At 38.2% G+C, this 17,577-nt stretch overlaps 1 long non-coding RNA gene across 1 annotated transcript; it reads right to left on the bottom strand.

The window, feature by feature from the left end:
• Positions 1–846: 846 nt before the first annotated feature.
• LOC149213516 (uncharacterized) lies at positions 847–17,522 on the bottom strand. Its single transcript, XR_016250344.1, has 3 exons — positions 15,774–17,522; positions 1,152–1,271; positions 847–995 (listed from the first exon to the last, which is right to left on the bottom strand). It is a non-coding gene; the product is annotated as an uncharacterized LOC149213516 (long non-coding RNA).
• Positions 17,523–17,577: the final 55 nt, after the last annotated feature.

The raw sequence follows: 17,577 nt of genomic DNA, 5'->3' as shown, positions 1-17,577 counted from the left end.
GTAACAAAATTTGGAATTATTTAACCTTGATTTACATGCCCAAGCACAGTCTTACTTGCAGCCTTGTCATTTCATGGATTTATATTTGGTGTTTGCCTGCAATATCATCAAACTCAAGTTGTTGTGAATAAAATTGTTCTAATAAATAAATGATGGATGTTTACTGCAATAATTGCTTTTGATATGGTCTTTTCACTCAACTAAACCTATATAATATTCTTATATGAAGACTTTAATTTATTATCCACACCTTAAGGAGAGTTGATGTCATTTGAAGTGGATGTTGACTTGGTTTGTTCATATAGATCCAACATTTGATTGCTAACCTTTGCACAGAAATTAACAATTGTAGTGGGTAGATTCCTACATGTCACAAATTGACAAGTCACTTATAATAGTCAGTCCCCTACTTCCAAATATATCTCGCCTAACAACAATTGATGTGTATGAGCAATCAACAAGTATTTAGATATGATGACATTATGCAAAGTTTGAGATTATTATAAACTTGGGACACTCTACAAAAACACCATATTATATCAAAGCAGATAAGCTAACCTTCACACTGGCGAGGAGATGCATGAAAATCCTCCCACCAAGGCCTCTCTCCATCTAATGGCAGTTTAACCTTAAAAAACTTAGCAAGAAAGATAGCTCCAACATCAATATGTTGAGGCTTGCACTGGATGGCAAAGGGTTGTAATCCCTATAACACATAAAGCCATTTTCTAATCTTGTTGAAAATCCAAAGATGAATGCAATCCAAAAGGCATAAAATATTGAAGAATAAGGATAAGAGACTGGAACACTCACCCATTATTCACAAAATTCCATGCTATTTGTGCTAAAGAATTTTCTGCAACATTAAAAATCTTGATTTGCAGAAACAATATGTGTATGGATGTTGCACAATAAAAGCAAAGGCCAATGTGAAAAGAACCTGCTCTGACATGAGTACCACCTTTCCCTACCTATCCCTGTTAGTCATAGCACTCCTGAAAACCAAAGCAAGTTGCATAAATACAAACGAAGAATGCTACACAAACATTGAATCCATAAAATACATCCAAAATGTTAGCTCCTTAAAGTTCATTAGCAAAAAAAGACAAAACATGTTGCAACATCAAGTTCTGCACCATTCCAAACCATACCTTTTTTCCAATATGTTCAGCAGCAGTAGGGTTCCTCTTTTGCAGAACGTCCTAAGCCAACATTATAACATCTCGAGGAAGCACAAAAGTTTCTTCTACCTTGCATGAGGTCACAATAGTCTACACAAGGAAGTACATATAACTAATCATCAAAAGGTTGTATTTACAACATTTGGACTAATCACAATATGCATCCCCAACAATATACTAAATTGAACAAAAAAAAACGAGACTGAAAAATGTGAGCCTACAAACCAAAAATAAATTATATAGATATTAGCTAATATCTTCTTGCATGCTTTCTAATGTCTTATAAATTCAGTCTACTCCCATCTTCATCCACTCCATCACCTCCTAAAAATGTTGATATCAATGTGTTTAATGTATTCACAAGAAAGAAAATTGTTTTACCATCAAAAATATAGTTTTGCCATGTCCCAATTAAAAAATCATACAACAAAACATAGTTTACAAAGTTGCAAAAGACCCAAAATTTTTGAAAAACAAGTTGTGAGACAAGAACAAGAAAAAAGAACTAAACAGTTTGTCCTAACTGAAAATTTGGATAAGTGACAATATATTTTGGAAAACTTGGCGTTTAGATGCATGCAATACAATAAATATTTCTAGGTAGAAAGGGGTGGCAGTTGAAATCTTAAATCATATATTTAGAACCTAGATATCCACAATATTGTTGAAACTTGAGAAATTTCTTTTATGCACTGAAATTCAGGGGTACATTGGATTCTTGGGCATAACAATTGATGTTTTACAATGTTATCTACCTCATATGAAAGATGTTGCTTTGATTGCTATTGCAGATATATTCGTCCCTTGATGTTATCAGAACACTTATTTTAACCACCCACTGAAATCATAGATTCAAAGGTAAATGTGCTATGGCAGATTTTAAACAGTTTGTCCTACTTGAAAAATTGGATTAGTGAGAATATAATTTGGGAAAAGTAACATCTAGATGTATGGAATACAAGAAATGTTTCTAGGTGTGTTAGTTCATATGTGTAAAATAGATATTTAGGCATCCACAGTATTGTTCAAACTTTAGACACTTTTTATATGCACTCAAATTCAGGGGTACATTGGATTCATGGACATGAAGTCATCCATCAATTAGAAAGAAGGTTCACCTACTACTAGAGACCCCTCAACCTAAAACATGCCTCACAGTACTGAAAAGAGCATTCAACATATTGTTTACTTTGTTACAATCATCAGTAACTATAATACTCATTGACTCAATCCTAAAACAATTGACTGATATTCTCTGATAAAAATAGTGGCATTTTCAAAGATGATGAATTGTTGCAATTGAAAAAACTTGAAAGTAAGAAAGGAAGGTTAAATTGTTAAGGCAAAAGGATATGGATTGAAGGATGAAGATAAAAGCCACCTAGCTTGATTTTGGGTAGAAGAACACCATGCATTTCTATCACTTTGATAGAAAAAGAATCAATTCTATTTGGAGCATGAAAAATGCAAATGGCCTTGACGTAAAGGGGTTCCATGACTTAGTTGAGCTAGTTAGAGACTTTGGAAAATAGTATTCAAGAGCCAACTAGGGCTAATATAGCAAAGGTCATTCAAGTGGTGATACAATTTCCTAGATTAGTGTCAAAAGAGGACAATAAAGATATGTTTGAAGAAGTTTCTAGCTCTGAACTTTATGTCGTTCTTTCTTCAATGAATAGGGAAAAAATCCTAGGGCTTTATGGGTGAATGCTAGAGTTGTTTATGAGTTTCTTTAACCTAATGGGAAATGATCTTCTTAGGGAGGTGGACGTTAGGTTAATTGGAAAAGTACATGTGGCCACCAATGCCACATTCATAGTATTAATTCCTAAAGTTGATAATCCAAATTTTCCTACCAGCCAATGGCATTGACAATTTCCTTTATCGATCCAACAACCTTGACCTTTGCCCACACCTTCTTGTTAACCAATACCATTCCCTCAAATTCCATACTCACCAATGACCAAACCAACAACCATGGAGGCCTCAACAATACTGGCCAATTAAGCCTAAGTTACTAGGATTCCGATCTGGATACGGATCCGCCAGTTTTTTGAAAAACCAGGATCCGGAAACGTCAAGGAAACGACAAGTACATGCAAATATAAAACATTTTAAATTTTTTAAAATTTAAAGTTATATATTACAAACAAAAAAACAAACATACGCTAATTTTTAAATATATAATTTTTACATACAATAAATAATTTCAAACTTAATATATCATTTATAAATGTTAATTAAGCATTAATTAAATTTATATAAAAATAAAAAGAAATTATATGTGAATTTTTAAATATATAACTTCAATATAATACTTTAAAAATAATTATTAATTTAATCACAATAAAATTAATACATTATTTATATATATTTAAACATTAATTATTAGTTATAATATTTACTTTTAAAACTTGAAAATTGATTAAAAAAAAATTATTTTTAAACTTTAAAATATCTAAATAAAAATTTAGATTTTTAAACCTTAAAATATCCAAATAAAAATTTACTTTTTAAACTTTAAAAATATCTAAATAAAAATTTAAGTTTTAAATTTCAAAATAAACTTTAAAATATCCGAATAAATATGAGTGGATTATAAACTTTACATAACCTGCGTTAAACTTTAAAGTTTATAATGTTTTATATTAAACCTTATAATATGGTCAAATAACATAAAATAATAAATTGGCGTTGGTAGAGTCCCCTAGTTTAGTTTCGCGAACGCGATTCATTAATTGGCAGACTCCCTAGTTTATTGGCGTTGGCTTGCGTTTGGATGATTAAATTTTTTGTTTTCGAATTTTGTTCTGACATTTGCTGCAGATTTGTGCATTGACCTTGACGGTTTTTTACCCGAGAGACGCTGGACCGAATGGAAGTTTATTTTCGCATACGCCAATTCATTAATCCATTTCTTATCATTCCTTAATTGGCTTGCGTCTGGATGATTAATTGGCTTGCGTCTGGATTATTAAATTTTGTGCGTTGACGTTGACGGTTTTTTACCCCAGAAAAGCTGGACGGAACGGATCTTTGCGGATCCGGATCCGAATCTGTTTCTGATCCGTGGATCCGCTGATCCAACCATTAGACCTGACGGATCCGGTAACATAGAATTAAGAAAAAACAAGCTTTTTTCCACCTCTCAGTAGCCTAGCAACCAACATCCTCTGAGGAAACCAAAGTTGACTACCCACCCTACACCTAATCCCAATAGAAAATAAGCCCAACCAGTCTACGACATAACAATAGACCTTTCAACTTACTTTCTCACGACCTTACATTGTGAAAGGGCACAATTTCGATCAAGAAAATGATAAGAAACTCAAATCCAAAAATCACCTTCAAACAAAAGAATGAAGAGCATCCAAGTTCTTCTCTTCCTACTCAATTTGATGCAGGTCCAAATATTTCTCCACTTGAAGAACAATATGAAAACCCACCTTTCCGGAAAGACTAAATTAGCCCAAACTTAAGCCTCAATCTAAGTTTGATATCTTAGGGGAATGAAACAAGCTTTTGTGTCAATATCTTTTTGTTTCAAGCTATCAAGAATGTGCCCATTTATAGTAAGGCCATCAGTGATTTCCCAAGAAGCGAGAAGCCGGATCCTAAAATCATCTCAACTCGTAGGTCAACTTCCTAACCTTATGTTGGGAAATATTGGTACTCCTAAGTACTTTGATCTAGGTAGACATGTTGTAGATGTTTGCATAGGGAAGAAACTCATCCCAAAGCACATTTATATTTATTTGGGAGGAGCCATCAATGTCTTGACTAAAGACATCATGGAGAAGTTAAACCTTCAAAGGATGTTAAGGCAAATCCTTATCGTTCTTCAAAGGGATCCTACAAGATGTAGTTATGTTTATTGATTCTTGAGAATACCCAACATATTGGATAGTGTTGTAGGAAATGTAGTTATGTCTATTGATTCTTAAGATGCAAATCCGCATTATTCTTCAAATGGTTGGTAGATCCACTACTAAGCGAAAGGGTTCCCAGAAAATGTAGTTATGTTTGTTAATTCTTGAGAATACCCAACATATTGAATAGTGATGTAGAAGATGTAGTTATGTCTATCAATTCTTGAGAATTAACCTTACATATTGGGTAGTGCTACATACTAAAAGTGCGCTTAATGGTTATCCTATCATATTGGAAAGATCTTGGTTGGCTATTGGCCCAATTGGTTGCAAATCATGAGATATTACAATCTACCATGGCAGCTCAGTTCACAATATTACCTTGTATCCTCTTGCCCAACCTTTCCTTTATTATGAGGAACCATTGTGAATTCACCAAGACAATATAGAGAGTTTTCCCAAAGATTATTTTCATCCAATTATCACCATAAACAAGGCCTTAAATTTGAAGGAATCCACTGACGACACAATGTTTACAAACTTAATGCAAAGTATGTATCCTTCTGATGTCCAAATCGAAGAACATAGTGAACAAATTAATGAGGAAGCACTGAAGACAGAAGATTTGGCGATAACTATAGTGCCTTATTATGAAATAGCAAGCTCTATAACACTTCCATCTTCCTTAATTACATAGATGACTATTTTATTGCAAATACCCTCAAACCATCTATTGTTGTTGTAGAAATCAACCCTGGTAGAGCTCTTAACATAAATAAGAAACTAGAACCTAGCCAAAAGCCAGAGCTAATTCATTTGTTGCAGACGCACAATTATGTTTTCACTTGGAATTATTAAGACATGCAAGGTGTTCACCCTACTATCTGTAAGCACCATATCTACATGCACGATAGTTATCTTCCTATCCACCAAACCAAAGAAAAATGAACCCAACACTCAAGGACATAGTTAAAGAGATTTAAAATTTTTTGAGTGTTGACTATATTCACCTTATATTTGGGTTTCTCCATTGGTTATCATACCAAAGAAGGGAGGAAAATGGAGAGTTTGTGTGGACTACAAAGACCTCAATAAAGCCAGTCATAGGTAAATGGATCCAACGCATATCAAAGGTCAACTTTTTGTTGATTAAGGCCTTTTCTAGGTCGAGCTCTAAGGATTGTCAAGGCTGAATTTTGAAGTTTGTTTAAGCCAAATTAAAGTCTAATTTGTTGAGCTATTAAAGGGTTGAATTCTGAGTCAACATAGGTCTATTAGGTCTAGTTTCAATTTTGTCAAAAGGTTGAGATTTGTCCCAAGGGTCGAGGTCTGGAGTTGTTTCAAGGCTAAATTCAGGGTTGTCCTAGTTAATATTTTGAGTTTAATCTAGGTCTGATCCAAGATAATCGTTTACAAACCTATAGTCGCCTGAGAAATGTCCAAAATGTTGAGTTTTTATCTCTGAAGTTTGAAGGTACCTTGATCTAGGTCTAATCCAAGGTACTCATTTGCAAACCTGTAGCAGCATGAGATATGTCTAGAATGTTGAGTTTTTGATCTTTGAAGTTTGAAGGTACCCTGCTCACTATCATTGCATGACCCTAGGCCGAGGATACTCTATATTTTCTTCTTATTGTACATTGGTTATGGGCTTGGTATTGTTCCTACACTATCTATGTGGTTGTCCTAGAGTAAAGGCATATCTATCTTTGACATTCACTGCACTACTTTTGTGTTTATCTTAGACCAAAGAGATATTTTGTTAATCACCGAGGCAACCTTGTATACTCATTGTGGTATTGTCATTTTGTATTTGTTGTGTGATCACACATGTTTCATTGTGGTATATTCTAAGTGTTAATATATGGTACAGACCTATCCTCTGTTGTGACAGTGCATACCTTATGCTTGAGTTTTCACAATATAGACCTATCCTGATGTGACCTTGTGAGCCCTACAGACTATGGCCAAGTGACTTTGTCGGTGTGAGCTTATTTGTTATATTATACCTTGGCCTTCTGCCTACCAAGACACCTGTGAAAAGATTGATAGGTGTATAAATCATGGCCTATGCAATTGTTATCTTCACCTCTTGTAGGTTGAAACATAGTGCAAGCCTGAGATAAGTGAACAATGATAAGATTTAGTGCCAAGTTCAAGGGAAAGTAGTAGGTTCAAAATACTAACAGTTTAGACAGAGTTTGCAACCTTCATGTACTACAACAACATTGCATAAAATATGCCAATTGAGCAATGATTCGAGGTTGATAATCTCATGTTTCCTATGGTAGCAATAGAGACGACTTAAGCCTTGATACATGACAACTTTGTGGCTCATTGGATCGTGAATGTGGGAAAAAGCTAACAATGACGTGATTTTGTAAAATGGGGCAGTGTTGAGGAGAGTTATCTCATTGGTGATAACATTGACAATAGTACTATGACAATTGGACTCAAGTAGAGGCAGTGCAGTGCAACAATAGTATTGACAACACTAATACCAGTACTGCTAATAACAGTGGTTGGACAATGATTAGAGTAGTAGTTGTATAGTGCAATGATCAAGTGCAGTGGCTAAGCATCGTAATCTATCATATTCAAATACCTCATCTTCAGTGGTAGAGTGGTGTAAGGTGAAGATTTAAGTCTCCTTTTGTTTGGTGCCTCTGTCGATTTGGGGTAGCATTGAATGTGCTCTAGCCACGAAAATTGGTGGAGGCTCAAGCACATAAGATCTCCAAGACCCAGAAATGGTTTGGGCAGAATCTAACCGGTTTGGGAAATATTAAAATAATTAATACTTTTAATGGAGTTCCTAAGTCTAAACTTAGGAAAAATAAAATGTTAATGGGTATTAATATAAAACTGGGTTAGAATGGTCCAAAGTCATGGATCAAGCCAAACCTAATATTATCCATTGATTAGAAATTTAATCTCGATCGTTGATGGACCAACGAGAAAAGTGTAAGAGGAGGCTTAAGGGTCAGTGGGAGAACACACCAAGAGAGATCAAGAACTCGATTTTCTGGAGCAGGGTTTGCTGAGGAAATTGAGTGAGTGAGTTGCAGCTGAGGGGCAGTGAATACATAGCAGAGAGGCAGAGTTAGTACCAGGAGGATCAGCGCAGAGCCGAGAGAGGGACGCAGAGGCAGCCAGGAGTTGCGCAAAGCTAGAGAGGGCCAGCGTGTGAGACGCAGAGGGTCTAGGGGCTGACACAGAGGGGCTCCAGAAGCTGACGCAGAGCCCAGAGTGGTTGACATTAGGCTAGAGAGGCTTATGCAGGGTCTAGAGGCAGCGCTGGGAGCATTTTGTGGGACAAACTTAGAGCTAGAGAGCCGAATAGGGTGACGCAGAGCAGCAAAATCTGCATTGTTGCTGTGGGATCGTTCATCTGGTGATTTAGCCAGAATATGTCTCCGACTGAGAGGTACTACTGCCGAGGGCATTCTCTGTTGGGTGAGCCATTTCTGGCACCTAGGTTGTATTTTGAAACTGCATAATAATAAAACCCTCTAGATAGTTGCACTGGTTTTCCCGCATTGGGTTTTTTCGGGGACATTAGACCAAAAACAACGGTGTCACTTGTGTGCTTGGTTACTTTCAGTTGAGGATCTGTATGTGTTGATATTGTACTTGTATTTATTTTCAGTATTTACATGGTAAATAACTTGTTAAGTAATTGAACAAGTAGGAAGAAATAAATCAGATAGTATAGGAAGAATTTCTAACGAGTTAAACTTAGAAATTCCAACATGGTATCGAAGGTGGTTGCAGATCACAGGATAACTGAAGGCATCAACCGAGCAGAGTAGCAACAGTAGAAACAGTTGTCCCGAGTGACAAAAGTTGTTCCTAGCAAAAAGCAGCAAGGAAGGGGTGACACCGAGAGCCTGCTTCATAAATTTGAGCCAGGAGGAGGATCAACGTTGGGCAGAGAGGAGAAGACCTGACCTACGTAGTGCCCAGTCATCTTTCTCAGTCAGGAAGGATCGACGATGTGGCCAGGAGGTGCAGATTTTGTCGGTGTCGGGATTGCGCAGAGCCTAGAGGCTCAAACCTTCAGATTGCTGAGGCATAGGAGGTTGTGGGTTGTTGAAGTTTTTAAGTCTACTTAGTTAGAAACCCTCCATGCACTTTATCTGATTTATTCCTACCTACTTGTTTCGTTACTTAACAAGTTATTTACAATGTAAATACTGAAAATAAACACTAGTGCATGCTCAACACATTACAGATCAACTATTGAAGGAAAAAAAAAACAATCACACCAAATGACACCATTATTTTTGGACCAATGTTCCTAGAAAAACCCAACGTGGGAAAATCGGTGCAGCTATCTAAGGGTTTTCTTAGAGAATTTCCTTGGCAGTAATACCTCTCAGTTTGAGACAAATCTCTTGGCTGAAACCCAGGATAATCCTTCCGCCAACTCCTCAGCTCCAATCTGCCCCAGAAACTCCAGCGTCAGCCTTTTCTGGACTACGTCAGCCCCTCTTTGCCCAACGCTGGCCCTGCGTCACCCCAGATGGGTCTGCGTCAGCCTTAAGTGGCCCTGCGTCATCAACACTGGCATCTCTGAGGCTCTGCACAACTCCCGGTTACCTCTGCGTGGCCCTGCGTGAGCTCTGACTGTTACTACGTCACTCTCCCCGGCTACTGCGCTGCTCTCCCGACACTATCTCTACCTCTCTATCTCTCTGTACTTAATGCCCCTCAGCTGCAACTCCGATCACTGATTCTATCTTGCTTAACAAACCCCTCTCTAGAGAATAGAATCACTGATCACTCTGGTGTGTTCTCCAAGTGACCCTCAAGCCTCCTCTTATACTTTTCTCATTGACATATCAACAGCCGAGATTAAGTCCCTAATCAACGGCTAAGATTAGATCTGACTTAATCCATGTCTTTTGGACCATTCTAACACAGTTTCATATTAATCCACATTAATATTTTATTTTCCCTAAGTTTAGACTTAGGGACTCCATTAAAATATTAATTATTTTAATATCTCTTGAACTGTTTAGAATCTGCCCAAACACTTTTTGGGTATTGGAGATCTCATGTGCCCCGACCTTTCCACCAAATTTCATGGCTAGAGCACATCTAATGCTACCCAAAATCAACATGGGTGAGTTGCGGAGCGAAGCTGGTGCGGTATTGTGGTCAGAACAGTACCTAACAGGGCAAGACCAAGGAGGAGGGAGTTGCTGCCGAGGATTTCTAGCCAAGAAATCTGGATCAGTGGTGCAGTTGCACAAACGATCGGAGTGGGGCATCTCAACATTGGCAGAGGGATTTCTAGAAGGGAAATCGAGGCTCAAAGGGAGTCAAACGGAGAACTTCCAAACGATAAGTTAAGAGACTCAGTAGGAGTCGATCAAAAGACTTCCAAGAGGGAAGTAGAGAGACTCGAAAGAGGAGCAGCGTCAGTCGAGCCCCTAACGGATCTCACACGTTATCTCACGATGGCGGCCTTTTAGTCGAGCGTTCATTACCTCTCCCATAGGTCGAGAGTTCGACAGGCTCACCCTCATCCATATGATGGATGAGCGATAAATCCCTCACCATCGGAATGGTGAGCCCCTACCGGGCCTCTCCTTAACAGTCGAGCCGATGGCGGCCTTATTAGTCGAGCGTGCTATGCACCCTGCCGGTCCTCACCATCGGAATAGTGAGTGACTCCATCCCTCTCCTCTCCCTTTTGGTCGAGCACCTAAAGGTTCAATTTACTTATTGGGTGGGAGGCGTTGGTCGAGCGTGCTAAATGGCATTGAATGGGCTGAGAGATCAGGACAGACTAGACAGAGCTTCCAACTTCGTAGTCTAGAAGGCCAGAATCTTGTCCATTCTAGACAGGCATCGCATGAAGGACTTCGCCTTGAAAATGATAACGATCCCAGTTGACCTGGCTAAAAATGAGAAGTACGAAGAGGCAATGGCTAGGGCTAAGTGCATCATCTTTGACGAGGTCAAGGATCATGTGATACCACATATTGCCGAGCAGGGTATGACAAATGAGATGTGGGATGCCCTGAAGAACTTGTATCAACATACTTCTGTGTAGAGGAAGATGCTTCTAGAAAATCAGTTGCAGTCATACCAGCTGCAAAGGGGAGAGAAGATAGATATCTTCCTTGGGCGATTGACAGAGATCTGGGACCAACTGACTTCCATAGGGGCCACACCGGATGAGGAGATGTTGGTGAGGACCGCACTAAACGCAGTCTTAAAGAACTGGGAGGTATTTGTCCAGAGCTTACTAGGCAGGTCGAACCTTCCAGATTGGGAGGAACTGTCGGAGGCTCTTCGTCAAGAAGAGATCAGATGGCTAACCAAGGTAGGGAGTAGCAATAAGTGGGTCAGAATCAAGAAAGAGGAAGAGGAGGATGCTGCTCTAGCATCTGTGGGAAAGTAGGAGAAACGAAAGAAGAAGGACCTCTCCAAGGTCAAGTGCTTCCACTGTGGTGAACTAGGTCACTATGCGAGCCAGTGTCCAAGGAAGAAGAGCAAGGGAGAGGCTTCTGAGACCAAGGCAGCACCAGCGAGGGCAAAGAAAGAAGTGGAGATAGATGACGATTGTGCCATGAGTGCTCATGCGCCACTTGAGAGGAAGTGGAGAGACCTCGAGCTGTAGTTAGACGAACTACAAGTGATGAGGGGCAGGATCCTCGAGGTACCCAACCTCTTGGATTATACCTTGCTACGGGAGCCCCGAAGAGTAGCAGGACTGGCAGATGTCGGTAGAGATGAATGCGGATGGAGCGACAGAGGATGCTACAGTGTAGGAGTCCCGGGCCAACATGAGGCAACAATGTGAGATGCATAGAGTTGTTGCAGCAGCGCAGAGGTCAGTAGAGGGAACACTTGTAAGTGACAGAGGGAGCTTCAACATCGGGAGTGTTTCTAGCCTGCCAGAGATGTCAAAGTTGGGAGGATCAATTACTTACTTCTTATTAACTAAGTTGTAGTGCAGCAGTTAGCAATGGCAGTGCTATGGGCAGCACGATGCAGCATGATGAGAGGGGATGCAGTGCAGATGCAGCAGTGGCAGTGGCAGGGCCATGGGCAGCAGCACGGATGCAGAGGGAGCTATCGTACAGATGCAGCAGTGGCAGTGGCAGGGCCATGGGAAGTAGTACAAGATGCAACAGTGCAGAGGATGTTGGGCGGCGAGGCCTAACATCAGCACAGGGACCGATGTTGGATGATCATGGTGATACTCAGTGAGGAGTATTACTAGATCACAGTCTAAGCTAAGAGGGAGTGTTGATTTGGGGCAGCATCGGATGTGCTCTAGCCACGAAAATTGGTGGAGAGGCTAAAGCACATGAGATCTCCAAGTACCAGAAATGGTTTGGGAAAAATCTAACCAGTTTGGGAAATATTAAAATAATTAATATTTTTAATGGAGTTCCTAAGTCTAAACTTAGGAAAAATAAAATATTAATGGGTATTAATATAAAACTGGGTTAGAATGGTCCAAAATTCATGGATCAAGCCAAATCTAATATTAGCCATTGATTAGAGATTTAATCTTGGTTGTTGATGGACCAACAAGAAAAGTATAAGAGGAGGCTTGAGGGTCAGTTGGAGAACACACCAAGAAATATCAAGAACTCGATTTTCTGGGGCAGGGTTTGCTGAGGAAATTGAGTGAGTGATCTGAGTTGCAGCTGAGGGGCAGTGAATACATAGCAAAGAGGTAAATTTAGTACCAGTTCGATCAACACAGAGTCGAGAGAGGGACGCAGAGCCAGCTAGAGGCCACGCAGAGGCAGCCAGGAGCTGCGCAAAGCCAGAGAGGGCCAATGTGTGAGACGTAGAGGGTCCAGGGGCTAACGCAGAGGCTCCAAAAGTTGACACAAAGCCCAGAGAGGCTGACACAGGGTCTGGAGGCAGCGTTGGGAACATTTAGTGGGACAGACTGAGAGCTGGAGAGCCGGATGGGGTGACAGTCCCTATCAGAGTGACGCAGAGCAACAAAAGCTGCATTGTTGCTGTGGGATCGTTCATCCGGTGATTTAGACAGAATATTTATCTCCGACTAAGAGGTACTACTGCCGAGGGCATTCTCTGTTGGGTGAGCCATTTCTGGCACCCAAGTTGTATTCTAAAACTGCATAATAATAAAACCCTCTGAATCGCTGCACCAGTTTTCCCACATTGGGTTTTTCTGGGGACATTAGTCCAAAAACAACAGTGTCACTTGTGTGCTTGGTTACTTTCAGTGGATGATCTGTATCTATTGATATTGTACTTGTATTTATTTTCAGTATTTACATTGTAAATAACTTGTTAAGTAATTGAACAAGTAGGACGAAATAAATCAGATAGTACAGGAAGAATTTCTAACGAGTTAAACTTAGAAATTCCAACAGCGTTAGAATAATTCATGGTGGCAAGGTGGTGCTTAGTCAAGTTGTTGTTGGTGCAAAAAGTTGGTGCTTGAAGGATGTTGGTGCATCCTTTTAGTTGGAGCTAATGAAACTAGGGGGTTGGTGCCTCCTTTCAGTCGATTCTAGTGAATCAAGGAGTTGGAGCTTCCTTCAGATTAAAGCCTATAAATCAGTGGGTTGGTGCCTCCTTCCACTTGATGTTGGAGAATCTTAGAAGTTGGTGCTTCCTATTGATGTGACTTTATTTGTTGTGTTATACCTTGGCATTCTACCTATAGACCAAATCACCTATGAAAAGATTGACATGTGCATAAATTGTGGCTTGTGCAATTGCTATCTTCATCTTTTGTAGGTTGAAACCTAGTGCAAACCTGACATAAGTGAGCAATGATAAGATCCAGTGACAAGTTCAAGGGAACGTAGCAAGTTCAAAATATTGATAGTTTAGATAGATTTTACAACCTTCATGTAATGCAACAACATTGCATAAAATATGCCATTTGAGAAATGATCTGAGCTTGATGATCTCATGTTTCCTAAGGGAGACAACTTAAGGCTAGGTACATGACAAATCCATGGCATATTAGATTGTGCATGTGGGAAAAAGCTAGCAGTGACGTGATTTTGTAAAAAGGGGCAATGTAGAGGAGAGTTATCCCATTGGTGATAGCATTGACAATAGTACTATGACAATTAGAGATGGGTCACTTTTTTAGGGCTTGTTCCCCTTTTATTTGTACACGTGGTATCAATCCTCCTCAAATTATATACTTTATATTACTTCATTAAAGAAGAGGGCATTTTTCCCCTCCATAGGCTAGAATAGGGGCTTTTATCCTAGAAAAATAATATTTTAACGCAAGGGAAGTTGAGCACCTCCTTTATAAGAAATCCCTTAGCAAGTCTAAAATTTCTAAAATTTCCTCGTCTCATAATTTTGGTTATGGATGGATGAGTTGAACGACTTCATGAGAAGTTTGCACTGATGTGGATAGTTCTCTCTTGAGAGATATTGGTAGATCTTGATGAGGAAGGCCTTCTTGTTGGATAAACATTTTTCATGAATGGTTATTAGTGAATTTTGATAGATACATAATAAGTCAAGTAGGATATTTTTCTTTATCTTGCTCAAGTTGATGGATAAGTGTTATGAAAAAATTCACCATAATTTTGTAGTAATTTTAACTCATTATCTTCCTTCAACAATATTTTCATCTAATTCTTATTTATCCTTAGAAATTGTGGGGGTCCCTAGTCTCAGGCCTCTAGGGTACATAAGTCTACTCTAGTCCATGAAGGTAAATTTGATCCAAGCATATTTGGAACTTTCATCAAGCTCTTTCAATATGAATTAAGCAAAGCTCTCTCTCCCTTATCCCATCTTTGAAGATTGAAGGACACTAGGTGAAAACTATAGGGCACAAAAGTTAGTTTGCTCTAGTCTTTGAAGTTAAATCTACTGCATTTCTCTCCAATTGTGTTGCTTCTTGATCCCATATGCCCCCAAAATAAATTGGCAAGTCAAGGCACTAATCTTCTATCCATCACCACTTGTCCTCATAAATCATTTAAGCTATTTTGTTCTTTGAAGCTAAAGCTACTCCATTCTCTCCAATTGTGTTGCTCCTTGATCCCATATGCCCCCAAAATATATTGGCATGTTAAAGCACTAATCTTCTATCCTCCATCACCCCTTGTCCTCATAAATCATTTAAACTATTTTGTTGGGGTTTTACTTTGTGATTCCTTGCTTTTGTCTCTTTGGGGACCTTTTCCTTTGAACTCAAGCCTAAAAATCACCCAAAATACCTCTAGCAATCCTATCCACCTTAAAACCGAATGGTTCAATCCATTGATTGGTCATATTTTAAGTAGAGTCCTTATGGAATTATTGATTTGGTTGGACCATGATATTAAATCCATGAGATCTACTAGGGAGAACCTTCATTGAGAGTCAGCCAAAAGTGGGAAGAAGGTTGGTGAAGTAACAATTAGCTTTCTCTTGAGTACACGGGATCCCACACTTGAGCCTTTGGACTTTATCTCGAGAAGTGAAAGATTTTGTTGGAGTAGGACCTACCTTAACTTCTCTACTCATTAAACCCAAAAAAAAGAGCAAAAAATCTTAAAATGGAAATAAAATTTGCATTAGAAATACTAAACAAAAATTGAATGTAGTGTGAGAAATCACAAATCTATCAATAAGTTTATGTAAAAATTCATATTATGAAGACCACAAATTGTATACCCTAAATAAGTAAAAAGGGAGGAGAATCATCATATTTGAAACAAAAAGAAACTCATAACAAAACCAAAAGAGAACTTACCCTTTGTCTCATGCATTTGTACTTTTCTAAATTGTCCCGTGTCTCTCCCACAAAGATATTTCAATAGGTTCATCAACATGTCTCCACATCCCTTTATCTACATTGCAGTGCACTCAGTAAACAATAGTTTCATTAATGCTTCTACAACTCCCTTTATTTGCAATGCAATGCACTCAATAAAGGAAGAAATCACAAAAAATATAAGATGCATCTAATTTAAATAAGCACACATGGAATCATATACAACTCATAATTCTTAGCCTTCGCTTTCACCTAATGCACCTATGGAATCTACATCAACACTAGGACCTGCCTTTATTTCACAAACTACCCAACCAAACTGAAAAATATTAAACATAAATCACAAAACCTTAAGAGAAACAACAAATGTATTATGAAAATTATTAAATAATATTATGAGAAATTTTACCATAGATTTGATGAGTAATGGTGAACATTAAATAAGTGAAAAAAGAGGCGAACCAATGTTCTTAAAGAAAGGACTTGACAACTAAAAAAATTAGCATGTGATGATCACAAATGCAACAAAATAAGAAATGTCAATGGAAAAACGAAAGAAGGAACTCACCCTTAATGTTAGAAGATAACTCACCTTCAAAGCCATTGCCTCTACCTTTGCTATAGTGCCCCAGATCTCTCACACAAAGAAATTCAATGATTTCACCAATGCTCTTCCACCTCCTTTAATTTGCATTTCATTTAAATTTAAACAAACACATATGATATGATTATGAATCAACAAATGAGTTAAATTAAAACGAGCATGGAACTATATAATTATTTAGAAACAACAAGTAAATTACTCAATACATACCTCCATCGCTTTTTCCAACTACACTCAAAACCCACAAAATGGGTTGCAAGGACCTATTTAATTTCTTCACCTACCCAAGAAAAAATAATGAAATAAAATAGATGAGGGCACATAGGAGAAACAAAATACCAAGCCACAAGTTAGCATGGCCATGGTCATAAATGCAAAAAAAAACAAATTCCATAAAAGTGGCAAAAAACAACAATAGTAGAATACACCAAAATTAGCAAAGAAAAATCAAGTTGAGAGAAACGATAGATTAAGACTCTGATTTGTAACCCGAAAATGTGTCAATGGCCAACCAAGGACACCCTGTACACCAAAAACATATGAGAAATATTAAATGCGCAAAACATGTGTGAAAGATAAAAAATGATAAAAAATATTTTATGAGAAATCTTAAATAGAGCCAACAATATTATGGGTAGGCTTATACACTACAAAGTAGATCTTATGCAAACATTAAAAATCATCAACCGTGAATATGTAAGGAGGGAGGAGAATGATCGTATTTCATAGAAGAATTTTATAGCAAATTATACACAGTTTTGCACCCAAAAAGAACTTTCATTTACCTTTACCTCTACCTCTGCACTTTACTACAATCTCTCTCTTGTAAAGATATTTCAATGGTTTCATTGATGATCCTCCATATTCAATGAAACAATATAATTATTTAGCAACGAACAAGTAAATTACTGAATTACTCAATACATACCTCCCTCGATTTTTCCCACCACACTCGAAACCCACAGAATGGGTTGTAAGGACCTATTTAATTTCCTCACCCACCCAAGAAAAAAGAATGAAAGTAAGAAAAATAGATGAGGGTGCATAAGAAAAACAAAATATCAAGCCACAAGTTAGCATGGCCATGCTCATAAATGCAAAAAAAAACCCATAAAAGTGGCAAAACACAACAATAGAAAAATTAACCAAAAAAAACAAGTTGAGAGAAACAATATATTA

Source organism: Pinus tabuliformis, chromosome 1_1 (assembly GCF_031772625.1).
Source record: "Pinus tabuliformis cultivar Carrire ecotype Pingquan chromosome 1_1, CPIR1, whole genome shotgun sequence".
NCBI classification, from domain to species: domain Eukaryota; kingdom Viridiplantae; phylum Streptophyta; class Pinopsida; order Pinales; family Pinaceae; genus Pinus; species Pinus tabuliformis.
The sequence above is the reverse complement of the archived record's forward strand: the minus strand, read 5'-3'. Positions and strand labels throughout refer to the sequence as shown.